Below are 13,708 nucleotides of genomic sequence, written 5' to 3'. Positions count from 1 at the left end.
CGATAGCATTATAGGTGGAAATTACACACTTTGCAGGAGTGTGATGAAAATCGCGGGCCAGTACCGGAGACAGTGCAGTCTAACATACAATCTCAAAGCGCTAGCTGTCACAGGGAATTATTGCAAGAAACGCGCACAGGACGCACGTGCTAGACATTTCAAATAACGAAAGGGGAGCTTGGTTGTGATGGACGCCTACTACTGTTTAGAGCTTATGGCTGCGGTGCTGGAAGAAATAGCCTCGATGCTCCCCATTGGCCACGCATTTATTCATAGCATTATAGATAGACGTCACCCAGTTTGGAAGTATGTAACAGAACGCTCGAGGTCGGATGAGTTTACGCAGTGGCGTCACAATGTCACAAGAGGTAGGAGGTATAGAAGCGCCACTTTGATATATGAGTGGGTGCCATCAAGGTCCCGCGTGATCCACCTGCAGGCAGCCATCGAAACGTGAAAATCGTCTCAATATATCTTTTTTTCTATGGCATATTTGGAAAGTTTGCGCTGCCAAGTTATGGCCTAGTTAGTTTTTGTGGCCATTTGTTTCCTCTCTATTAACTTAACTGTCAAATCCATGCTTATCCGGTTGCGGCGCTGAATTCGCATATAGCACTTCGCTCCGAAAACACTGCTTTCGTGGCAAAGCAAGCCGAGTTTGAAACACTGAATATGTGGTATAACACGTCTGAGAATGACTCGTTTCTCGCCTAAACTTCCGCGGCGCCTTTATCATCGTCCAGGTCTGCAACAACCAACAGCTCTGGCAGAAACCGGCGTATGATAGCAAGCACGACGCTATGCTTACCAGGAACACCAAAATGAATATGATGTTCGTGTACGACAACGAACAGTCCCTCTGCAGAAAGGTAAGAAAATATAAATTTCTGATTTCAGCAACTGCAAAGCCAAGAAAAGTTGTAAAAGTGGAAATCTTGTAGAATTTTTCATAGTCCTCAAGCAACGTCGAACAAAAATCTAAATCAGTCAAGTAGCATTTTGAACGTCTCATAGCGCATGCTACTTTGAAGCGATGCATTTTGTCGATTGTGCTTGTTTATCGTGATTTACGTCATGCTCTCAGGAAGTTTTGGTAAAAATGGGGCCGAAAGGTGTAACACATTATGGGATAGAAGTTTGATGAACTGGAGTGAGGTGCCTGAGGTAGACTTGCCAACCTTTCGATAGCTGGACTTACCTTTGTCAAAGGTCGTGTCAGAGGCGCTGACTACCTTTGACAAAGATAGACCCCCTTATAAATACCTGGGCCAGCATGTGCACGGCACGTTACCCTTGTTCATCCAAATTTTATCCCTCGATAAGTTATTGATTGATTTTCGTACCAGCGGCGTAGTGTTGGCTATTTTAAAAATTCACAGCCATATTAGCGGCGGAAATTTAAAAAAATGTTATGATCATAATGATACCGTGAAGACGCTTAGTGGGAATGGAAATAACGATCACAAATCCTTACTAAGTTAAGAGATATGCAGCACATTCGATTTCTCTCCGGGGTAATTCTAGACCAAGGTCCTTACTTACCACCTTCACGATGGCTCGGGTTAGTCCTTATGCAGGGTGCACCAACTATCATGCACCAAGACTTAAAAATTTGCAGATGCCACGTAGCTGGACAGAACCAAGGTAATGTTGTTTGCCGTTGAGTGGAGATACTCAAATTATTTCTTGTATTCCGCCTATTTAAAAATTAAGTCCTGAAATATTGTAATTAGATGAAAATGTCAATGACAGCATTTAAATCAACATGAAAAACTCCCGATAGATTTTTCTGTTGCTCAACACGTGCCACATAAAAAGAAATTTTCGCAGTTTCACTCGAAAGGCGAAGCATCAATTGCGATAGCAAATTTGTAGAGAGCTATACGGAGTAATGATAGTAGCTTTATCAGCTGTATAAACTTGGACATGCAGCAGCACCGGCAACACGCAGAACTGTTGTCGACGCCGTCGGCATTTTGCCCGCGTTCGCACAAATAATTTGAGTATCTCAAAGCGACGGCAAACATCATACCTTGGTTCTGTCCAGCTACGCGGCATTTGAATATTTTAAAATCTTGGTACGTGATAGTTGGGACATCCTGTATACTCCATGCGGAAACCATAGCCTGACCACACGTACATTCAGAGATGCTGCCCTGTGTCCGTGTTTGATATCTTGCCCAGTCCACGTGCAGTTCTGGTTTAATATAAATGTATAATTTATATTGTATTAGTTTTTTTTCCTTCTTAGTGGCGTCCCTTCCGAAGAACACGGCGCAAATTTTCACTATCCTTATGCAACAGTGGTTTTGTGTGCAGGATGTCAGTGTTGCTATCGATTCTGATTTTTTTTCGTTAATTCGTAAGCCTAAACCTCTCTGTCCAGCATTTTTATTAGTTCACAATTACTCCCTGCTGTAGGACATCTTGTTGCATTAAAAATTGCAGTATTATTGCGTTTGTAAAAAAAAAAACTTTGAATGATAATTTGTTGCGACGGTCCATTTCCTAAAAAACTTCAACCAGCGAAAAACAAAGCCCCTAATAACCTCTTATCACCGGTCACCAGTGGCTTGCGCCATCAGTTTACGAACGTTTTACGCGTCGTTACAGCTCTGCAGGGTGAAGGCAAACTACACGAAACTACGGTTCGGTTTGGCTGCATTCGACCTAGACTACGAGGACTACAGCAACTCTTGCCGCCAGGACAATAAGTTCAGCGCGTTCAGCCGCCTACAGACGCTGCGCAAGCTGGTGGACTACTTCAGGGACCATTTCGAGGAGCGAGTCGACGAGCCCGGCTGCGTCGCTCTGGTGCCCACGTAGAGGCATACATGCAAACCCGCAAGGCGTTTGCTATATGAACTAAATTATACTTATCTTCAAGTATCGTATCTTTATCATATTACTCGGAGGGCGCTGTACGAGAGGGGCATAAGCGTGATGCCTGGTGAAAACTCCCGTTCCGTTGCCCATTGGCTAAATTTCTCGTCTGTTAAACACAGTGAGAATATATATATATATATATATATATATATATATATATATATATATTTACCCTTGAGGGTGCCTACTTTTTCCATGGCTTACGGAGTCGCTCTGAATAGCTAAGATCATGGGGCTACATGGGTCATGAGGACACATCAAGTTCTTTTTTTTTAATTTAGGTACCGTTTTGTTTGCACGTGAACATGATGCTATAGCTGCGACAGGCGGCACGAAAAGTGCATGAAATAAGCTGTTATAGCTATCGTTGAGGAATTCTGCTGTCAGATATCTCGGTGAGCACAAAGTGGCCCTAATTATTTGAGGTTTTGTTATCGAAGATGTAGTGTAGTACGACATTTCTTTTTTACAACCTCATAAGTAAGGGGGCTAGCCATGGGTCAAACCATCACGCTTCAGCGTGCGAAATGTTGTACTGAGTGTGTTGTTCGTATTCGGGAAACAACCTGCCGTTTCCGTGTTCTCTATGGCATCGACAGTGGCTTGATGCGGTATCAAGTCTCCAGATAACGCAATCTTTGGGACTCGGGGCAGTTGGTAGCTCCCATCTAAATGTGACCATCTTGTGCTCTTTAAATGTGCTCCTCACGTACCAGTCACCATTGCAAAAATTTGTTATACACTGGAAAATCTAGGGCGCCGTCTAGGCAGCGTTTTAGAGCATCAATTTTTCATATTGGCTGATTGTGTGCGGACCATGGTGTAAGAACATTTAGGTATTGAAACTGCACGCGCGCGAGCGTCCAGATTATGTTCGGCAGTGCGCGGGCGCACCGAGTAGCTCTGCTGCGAGCAGATAGATTGCGCCGCGGTCAGCGCGGTCTCTGGTTAGCGGCGCCGGCGGCTTGACGTTGCTCCACGTCCCCTAAATTTTCGTTCATAGTGGAGTGAGTAAAACTCAAAGCGCGCAAGAAATTCGTTATTTCAGATTACAATGATAAGTGTACCAGGCTTTGCTAAGAAGGCTTTGCTAACGCGAAGGTATCTTACGCAGGGCGCGAATGACGTGAACACGGATCGATCGGGCACCACTCAAAGCCCACTCAAGTTCCGCTCGCCTGCACAATTTGTTTCGTCCGGTGTAGCCGTTAATCCAAGCATTTAAAAAAGCATTCGCCTGCGTGCAACACCTCGATCTGATGAAAATAGTCACTTAACCGGAAACTGTTGTTTTTCAAGCTTATCGTTGCTTCCGTTCACACTCTGAAAGCCGTTCAAGCATCGTTGCGCGAATTCAGTGTGGCTGCGGTATAAATTAAGAAATGAAAAGGCGCAAGCTTGCGATGTGCAACGCACCAGAGCAAAGTGGCTGTTCATGGCTAGAACTAAAATGAGAATGCACATCAGGTACGTAAAAACTCTTTGAAATGGGAATTTACTAGGCGGGACCAAGGCAGGCGTCTTATCTTGGATTACAGCATCACTAATACGGTTAACTGATGAAAACCTGAGCAAATGCCTTTTTATTCCAATTCCACTTAACATGGACCGTGTATATTATTCATTTGGCTTTCGTCCACTGAGGACCGAGCTGCTCTTGCAATCTCTAAAAAAAAAAGAGGCGACTGCCTTTTTATTAAATTGCATATGAGAATGTGCCAATGTAAGCATGTTGGCAATGCATGCGACAGCCTGTCCACAAATACACTTACACCTACCACACAATAATCCCACAGACCTTTTTTTTTTTTGCAAAGACACAACATGAAAAAATTGTGCATGAAGCAGCTCGATAATTTTAATAGGGCATAACTATCCCAGAAGATTACACTCTCATACACTCCCACAATGGCAAAAAAATGTTGAATAAAAACATGCTAGCGTGTAATATACACCGCACGTGGATTGTAAAAAAAAATTCAGTAGCCGTGATGGAACAAATTTGAAAATCAGACACACATCTGCACAGAAAACAGCTGTATTATACAGGGTGCACAACGATTTAAAAAATACGCAAATGTGACGTAGCTGCACAAAATCATAGTAATGTTGTGGCCGTCCCTTGGAGATAGCCTGATTATTTTTTACATTCCGCCTAAATACATAATTAGTCTTAAATAAATATTCCACTTCTCAAATATTATAATTAGATTAAAAGTGTCAATGAGAAAATTACAGAGCAACATGAAAGACTCCTGATACAGCTTTCTATTGTTCAATACGTGCTACGTAGAAGTGTTTTTCCTAGCGTGAAAGAAGCCAACGAATACACGCAAAGTGCCTCGAGCGGCCAGTCGCGCGGCAATTTTGCGTCTATTCACGGGTTTGTTTCAAGCTCGGAAAACACTTTTATTTTTCCCGTATTGAGCAATAGAAAGCTTTATCGGGAGTTTTCTATGTAGCTGTACAATTCTCTCGTTCCCACTTTTTATCCAATTATAGCATTAGAAAATTTGATTTATGAATTATGAAAATAATTATGTAATTAGGCGAAATGCAAAAATATAATCTGAGTATCTCCAAGCGACGGCAGACAACATTACCTTGGTTCTGGCCAGCTACGTGACATTTGCATATTTTTAAATCTTTTTGCACCCTGTATAATACTTACGTTTTTTTGTGCAGATGTGTGCCTGATTTTCAAATTTGTTCCATCCTGGCTACTGATTTTTTGTTTTAAATCCAGCCAGCAGCAGTAATTGCCAGCAGCAGCGAGCGAAGGTTCACGCGGTCTATCGCTTCAACGGAAACTGAGCGGCGAAAGCACAGCGCATGCAAAGGTAGGAGCCGTGTTGCAGATCGCTTTCAAGATACGGTGCGCGCGACCGCCCGGCGCCGCGCAAAGTACAAGTTGCTCGCAGAGCGAAAGCCGCTACCCCTCCCTCCCGCGCTGCCTTCCCGCTGTCCTCCTTTCGCGTGGGAGATTGAATCACGAGCTCCCTTTGCGCCCGGTCGCAAGTCACGCATTTGGTGCCGCAGGCTCACAGCTAACGGTCACCTCCCCTCCATCCCACCTTCCCTCCCGTCCCCCCACGGCCTTTCGCGTGACGTAGCGTTTTCTCTCTGCCGTGCGTTCGCTCCCCGTGAAGGCGCGCGTCCCTCACGCTGCTTTCACTCGCACATACAGCATACGACCAATGAGAGTTTTTTTTCTACATCCGGACGCGACCATCAAAGACTGAGCCCTTAACAGCTTCGCTGGAAAACGAAGAAAAAAAAAAACAACACAGGCGAAATGTTGGCTTTCTTATTGGACAGGAATGCAAGTTGGCGTCTCTCTATACATACGCGTCTCTCTATACATACGCCGCCTCTCTATACATACGTGAATGGTCTAATAGTCAGGCCAACGGGCAACCGAAAATCTGTTCTTGATGATTTTTACATTTCGCCCCCATCGGAATACGACTGCTGCGACCGTATCGCTCTTTCAGTCAGAGAACGAGGTGAGAATACTTTTTCCTTCACTGATGCTCACATCAGTGTACTCCAACTTGTTCTTTTCGCTTTTTATTTGCTAAACGAGCTCAGTACTGCCAAGAGAAAAACCAAGGCCATCGGGCAGCGGGTAAATTGTACCCTCTACGAGCACAATGTGTCTTAATTTCCTTCAGCGTGCAGCGCATTTCCACATGCGCCCAGTTTAATGATGACATTGCCGCGTTTGATGACATGTTCGAAGTGCGAAGTTCCATCGGCAACGGTGAAAAATTATATTACCGTTGTCGCAATGCTTGCAGCCTATAAATAGCTTTGTGTGTATAGGCCAATATTTCTATGCCGTTCATGAAAAGAATCAACAACAATGCCTGTATGGCCAGCCTATATTCATTTATTCTGCATATTTATATACGTATATCGATGAGAAGCAGAACTCCGCGGTTATCTTTAGTTTATTTACCCAACAGTTTCGGTCGGTGGACCAACGTTTTTCAAGAGATCCCTTCAAAAGGTAGCTCTTGAAAGGTATCCCTTGAAAAAGGTCAGTCCACCGATCGAAACTGTTAGGTAAATAAACGAAAGATAACCGCGAACTTGTACCTGCCGTGGTTACTTAGTGGCTATGGTGTTGGGCTGCTAAGCACCATGTCACGGGATCGAATCCTGGCCATGGCGACCGCATTTCGATCGGGGTGAAATGCGAAAACACCTGTGCACTTATATTTAGGTGCACGTGAAAGAACCCCAAGTGGGCAAAATTATTCCGGAGTCCCCACTACGGCGCGCCTCACAATCAAATCGTGGTTTGGAATGTAACATATAATTTTTTTATTGCGATAGCAATTATATGGACACTGAAAAGCAGATTTCTGCCGTCGGCGTCGCCGTCGCCGTCGCCGTGAGGTTCCGTATGACGTCAATGGAGATGAAATCGTCGCCGCGCGCCGAACGCTGTATGTGCGAGTGAAAGGGCGCGAGGGACGCGCGCTTTCACGGGGAGTGAACGCACGGCGGAGAACAAACGCGCGTTCTGCGCTGTGCTCCCTTAAGGGCTGGGGTAAGTGGTTCTTGAGGGAAAGGGAAAGGTTGGCGCTATCTTCTGCAGCCCTTGAGGGAGCACGGCTCAGCGCCAAATCCCTTAAGGGCTGCAGAAGTAGGCGTCTCTTTCCTCCTCTACAATCACCATATATGTAGAGTAAACGTACCTTCTTCCGACGCGCGAGAGACCGTGGGGGAGGGAAGGGAGGGGATGTTTAGTTGCGGCACCAAGTGCCTATTTATATCAGAGGCTCCGGCAACAGTCACCAACGCTGCACGCATTTTGAGCGAACGCGGGCAAAACGCCGACGGCGTAAACGCCGACGGCGTCGACAACAGTTCTGCGTGTTGCCGGTGCTGCTGCATGTCCAAGTTTATACAGCTGATAAAGCTACTATCATTACGCCGTATAGCTCTCTTCAAATTTGCTATCGCAATTGATGCTTCGCCTTTCAGGTGAAACTGCGACAACTTTTTAAACCCCGAAGTTCAACTTCTCATCTCTCTAAATACGTTTGGCCCATTGAATTATCCAGCCACCCTCTTTCTCTCTCTCTCTCTCTCTCTCTCTCTCTATATATATATATATATATATATATATATATGAGTTGTGACTCTGAATAAAAGAAGGGATCATCGGACATTGTTGACGTTTATTGACTCGAGTTTGTTACACCTTTGAATAAAAATATTGGTGATTTTATTGACGGCCCATCATAGCCCGGATCAAGTGCGATAAATCTTCTAATTTCCATTTCTTATTTGCCTGGTCCCTTCGTCGTACTTATGCACACAACTGTGTTGTCTGATGTTGTGGTGAATGGGAAGGTAGGGCTGTCGATCTGCTCTGGATGCTTTTTTCCCATCTTGCTCCATAGTACGTGCTCGAACTTTGTACATTTTTGTGCAAAATAAATAACCTAACTTACTATAAATCCCTTACATTCGAAAAAAGATATTACGTAGGCAATTTTATTAATTCATTTGGAGGTTATTTATGTTTGGCGACTAATAATTCTTTCTTTACGAATGCGAAAAGTAATTATGTTAAACTAGGTCTAGACGCGTGAAGCTAACAAGGAATGAACCCAGTGAAAACAGGAGAAGTTGTCTCGAACTAATAGAAAAATTATTTCACTGGGACAAACAGCTTCGCTGCGAAGTAGCAGGCAGCCAAAGCCTATACGCCTTACACTTCATCTCGCAATCACCCTACATCACCGCGAAAGGTGAAAGGCGCCACCGAAGGCCGCGGGCACCGCAAAGCATCAAATAATTGCTCCAATATCACACCTTTCCGACCCAATTAATATGTGCTTTTAAGTTTTTTCCCAATGAGAAGTAAAATTATTTAGGAAGCAACGTATGGCTGATTTTTAACTGTGCGGTAAGCTTAATAAAGAAGGCAGTGCACGAACATTCTTGCGACGCAGAATACTGGGTTATTCTTGCACTGCAGTTGTATGGTTCTAGGCCCGCGGAGGATGGGGTCTCAACGCATTAGTACGGGATAAGTTGCGAGTGAAACGTCGACGCGAGCCCTCTACTAAGAATATCGATCATCTCTTTTCTCTTTTCCTCCCCACAGCTTGTTTTCCGTTCACGCTTTCGCGCATGTACCCATTCTTAGTCAACTAGAATTCAACTAGAACCGATTTTGGGGGGATTCTTATAGTCGTTAATGCAAGAGCATTCAGCGTATCAACGTTGACAGCTTCAAGTGGTTGGGGCTGCTCCGCGTTGTGGTAATGCACACAAGACAGTAGTTTACAGTAAGATAGAGGCTTGAAGTGATCAAAAGTATGAGAACAAGAGAATGTCGTCGTCAGGGCCCTGATGATGACAATTAAGTCCACTTGTAGAAATGTTGGCCACAGTCTGACAAAGTTCTTGCTCAACTACTGCTCAACACTCTGCGCTGTGGTGTCACGCTAAGGCGTGCGCCTGGTCCAGGATGGAGTCGAGCCACCTTTGGCCAACCTGGTCTACTTGTCGATGACCTGCCTGTCGATGGATCCGGCGTTTGTCGTAAGCTTAGGTCCATGTTGGCGTTCAAGAAGTACAGGTCTTCGATGCTGGTGGCCGTGGAGAGCGCAGCATAGGGAAACTTGAGGGGATGTCTCTTGTCATTGTCGTACACCACATCACAGCTGGTGGCCCTCTGCGACTTCTGTATCGTGATAGTGTTCGCCTGCGTGAGTCAATACAGGGTTTCCTTGCACGATATGTTCTGTCAGGCAGATATGGCAGTTTTTAAGGTGTGCAGTCTGACAGGCACCCAATGTGGTCATACGGAAGGCTAGACGGCCTTGATGTATTGCCTCCAAGATTGCACATGTAGCGTGCCGGTGCATCATAACACTGTCAATTATTCCTTCATTGATTAGACAGTGATCGCGACCGAGTGGGCGCAGCATTGGGCTGCTGTGTTCGGGGACACAGGTGCCATACCAACCAGTAATCAGATGTTAATGTGATTAGTAGTGGCCAGATTGCTAGGCACTAAAAAAAGTCGCAGATTAGAAGGCAGCTATATGAAGTAAGGATAGGAGCTTTATCGGCCCCATAAAATTTAGCACATAGGTGGACTAAGTAAATTACAAGCATGGTTTCACGTGCGCACCAGCAAACATAAACACACCCACTCGATGACCACGGAAACTTGCCATCAGAACGCTGGAGTGAGGAAGCGCGGCGGCAGCAGCAAGCGAATAGGTGACCCGCAAAAGAGCGACGGATTCTGGGATGCGCCGTCTGCTCGCTGTTTCCAGTTCGAGGAGGTGCAGCCGCCGCCACCGCTTCGCCGTTGAAGCGGTTGGAGCCTATTGATGCGCTTGCATTCCGGCTTTGTCCCACTCGAAGATTACCCAGTTGCAGGCGCCTAGAAAAACCATGGTCGGCTGTTCAGCCGTTGGCTGCTCAAATTCAAGCGTTAAAGGTAAACTCGTGTAACTACTGCCTTCCATCATTTTTTACTCAGTCAGCTGTGTACTAGCATCAGAGGCATGGCTCCCACTTCCAAAAATGAACCATCAGTAAACAAAAAGAAAATGAACCTACACTGCCACTTATGAGGTCGCGATGAGCTGTGTAAGGACAGACACGGAATGATTGGCCAAGATATTTCTTTCTCTAACATTAACAACAATAACTATTTCAGTACTCGCATGTACATGTAGAAGTATTATGAAACATGGCTGTACGGCGCAAATTTATACAGGACACAGCGAGATACATAATACTCGTAACCAACTAGCCCACCTTAGTTCCTTAAACACAGATGGAGGATACGCGCAGCCGTAATATGTCGGTGATACGGCCATTTCCCTATCTTGCTGACAAAAAAGCAAAAACTACGTACCACTTCAAAGAACCTCGAGTTTCGACCAAGAAATGCCGTTGACAGCGTGTAGTTTTTTATTGCGATAGCAATTATATGGACCCTTCAACCTGATTTCTGCCGTCGCCGTCGTCGTCGCCGTCACCGTGAGGTTCCCTATAGATAAAATGTACGCCTGCGCGCCGTATGGCCGAGTGGAAGAGTGCGGGGACGCGCGCTATCACGGAGAGCGAACGCACTCAATCACCCACGCGCAAGCAAGGTAGCGGGAAGCCAGCGCCGGAGGGAGCGCGGGGGGGGGGGGGGGCGCACTTCTACTCTGCCAACAACCGCGCTCGTCGCTCGCCCGCACCGTCTCTTATCTCCACACGGCTCTGACCTTTATGCGCCGTGCATTCGGCTGCTCAGTTTCCGTTGAAGCGATAGACCGCACGTACCTTCGCCCGCTGCAGCGTATGGGCTTGCTGCCAGCGTTTTGACAGTCGTCTGCAGTCATTCAGTGTGATCTATTCATGTTTGTGCGCGCTCACACCACGCTTGTTCATTCAGTTAGTAATAGTCGGGCCACCTTTTCCGACGCACGCTACACATACAATGCTGCCCAGATCGGCAGTGCAGCGCTACAGGTGTGTCCCTTCGCACGCGCTGCCCAGGGGAAGCGCTTCTCATCAACACCACCGTTTCACACGCGCCTCCTCGTGGTCATCGAGTCTTTCTTCATGTCGGTCTACTTACGCCGCAGCACACCTGCTTACTTAATCAGCTCATGTTTACTACAATTCATATTGCTACCAAAGCCGTTCACCTTACTTCGTATGACATTGCTGTGTTGCTATCGCATTCATTGCTTCGCCCTTCCCTTCGGGCGAAACTGTGACATTTTTTTAACACGAAAGTGTTTTATGCCGGGGTCCACCAAGACTTCACTGACGTATTTCCGTCACGGAAATACGTCAGCTTACAATGTACACGAACATAATACAAAGAAAGAAACCAGAAGAAAAAGTTCCACAAACATGCAAAATTTGGAAATCGAACCCACGACCTCTCGGTCCGCGACGATAGATCGCCGAGCGTTTAACCCATTGCGCCACAAACGCATTTGCAGAGAGCTACACAGACGCGCCTTATATATCTAACACTCCTCCGTGTACCCGCGCTCTTGCTCGGGGCGGTGCCGCCGCCTACGAGCAGAAAAGAGAAGTACTGCATTATGACACTAACGCGCACCGACAGTGAACGCTTCGGTGGTCTCAGCACTACGACGCCTCGATGCCAGCATTCGAAGGGACGCTGGCATCAAGAAGCACTACCAACGCCACCTAGGTGGCGTTCACCGTACTCAGCACAGCGGAGCGTGGCCTCCGCAATTAGCTCTGAAAATGTTTCTGAAGTTGATCGCGGAGGCTGCAATTACGACTCGCTGTACGCGCTGATTTGACTCGGTGACGATTCAGTTACGTGCTTTGTCTTGCGCGTTGTATTAGTGTGTCAGTTACGTGCTTCGTCTTTCGCGTTGTGCTAGCGTGTGCAGCGTAGTGCAGCTTCCATATGCACGACGGTTGCTCATGGTCATCGACGTTGGTAGTCGTGATGGAGGAGACGTGCCACCAGGCGTCAGCGTGGGTGCATCAACGCCTAAGGGCGCTTTAGCCACAAAACACCAATAGACATTATATATCAATGTGCAATAAACATTACACTACTTCTGTGAAGACACGTTTCACTTTCGTGTTCTATACCGATTCCTATATAAGAGGGATCAACCACATTTTTTTTTCAAACATTTTCAGCACTACACTCACGCTAGCTGCGCCGTTACTGACGATATCGGTTGCACTGACGATCACACAGCAGTATGTACAAGGCTGCTATACCCATGGCCTCAGCACCCGATTTTCTAAGTAATGCTTCTATACGCTTGATAAATTATAGGATAAAGAAAGCTTTTTCATCTGTATGACTCACCCGCTAGCAGTGCTGTGAGTCACGGTGCGCCCAAGCAGCGGCAAATTTCGTAGAGCTAAACCTGGCAGAAACAAAAAAGGCTGCAAAAACACAAACCCGAGTTCGCTTTTGAATAACAGCGTAATCTTGCCTTCCTTCGCTCGTCATCGTTGCGCCCAGAGTGAACTGAAACCTATAAATAATCTGCATGAATGGTACGACATTGCTGGTCGACAAAGTGGACGGAAATCTTCGCACGACTGACAGTTGCAACCTCTTAGAAAAATTCACAGGCCTGCGCGGCACACGCAGCACAGTCACAGCGTAAGCTGGTGGAGTGGCTCAAGAGTAGCTCCAATTTGGGCACCACGCACAACAGGGTCTTCGCGGCAGTCTGTTCGCCTCGTTTTGACGAGAACGATCTGAACAGTCCACCCGGCGTCGACGGCGAGCTGCGCCTTGTAATGCTCTCTCCACAGCAGTCTGCTGAGCCTGATGAAGCCTTACAACTACAATTTACATGTCGGGTGCGCCGCGTTTGCAGGCACCTTAACTAGATGGCGCCACCATACTGGCGGAGGATCGGCAGCGCGTTGATTGCGCGCCTCGTCTGAATCGCATATCGTCTGCGGACGCGGCGTTTGCAGGCATCTTACCTAGATAGCACGACCATACTGGCCGAGACTCGAGTCGTCTCAGCCTGCGTTTGCCTTAGGGTATTTTCCGCGGTCCGATAGCAAGCGCTTGCGTGGCTCAGTAGGTAGAGTATCCGGCTCCCACGCAGCGGGCGCGGGTGCGATCCCGGCAGGAATCGGGTACTTTTGTTGCGTTTTCGGCGATAGCGGTTACGCGACCGCCGGCGGTGGCATCATCGCGACCCGAAACGGCTATTGGTATGAGGCTATGACAGCTTACACTGTAAAACACGTGCGCCGGACATGCCGCCGATGCCGCCGCGTTGGCCGTCGAACCGGAAGCTGCTAGCAGACGGCGCGC

Source organism: Dermacentor silvarum, chromosome 3 (assembly GCF_013339745.2).
Source record: "Dermacentor silvarum isolate Dsil-2018 chromosome 3, BIME_Dsil_1.4, whole genome shotgun sequence".
In the NCBI taxonomy this organism is placed as follows: domain Eukaryota; kingdom Metazoa; phylum Arthropoda; class Arachnida; order Ixodida; family Ixodidae; genus Dermacentor; species Dermacentor silvarum.
The sequence above is the reverse complement of the archived record's forward strand: the minus strand, read 5'-3'. Positions refer to the sequence as shown.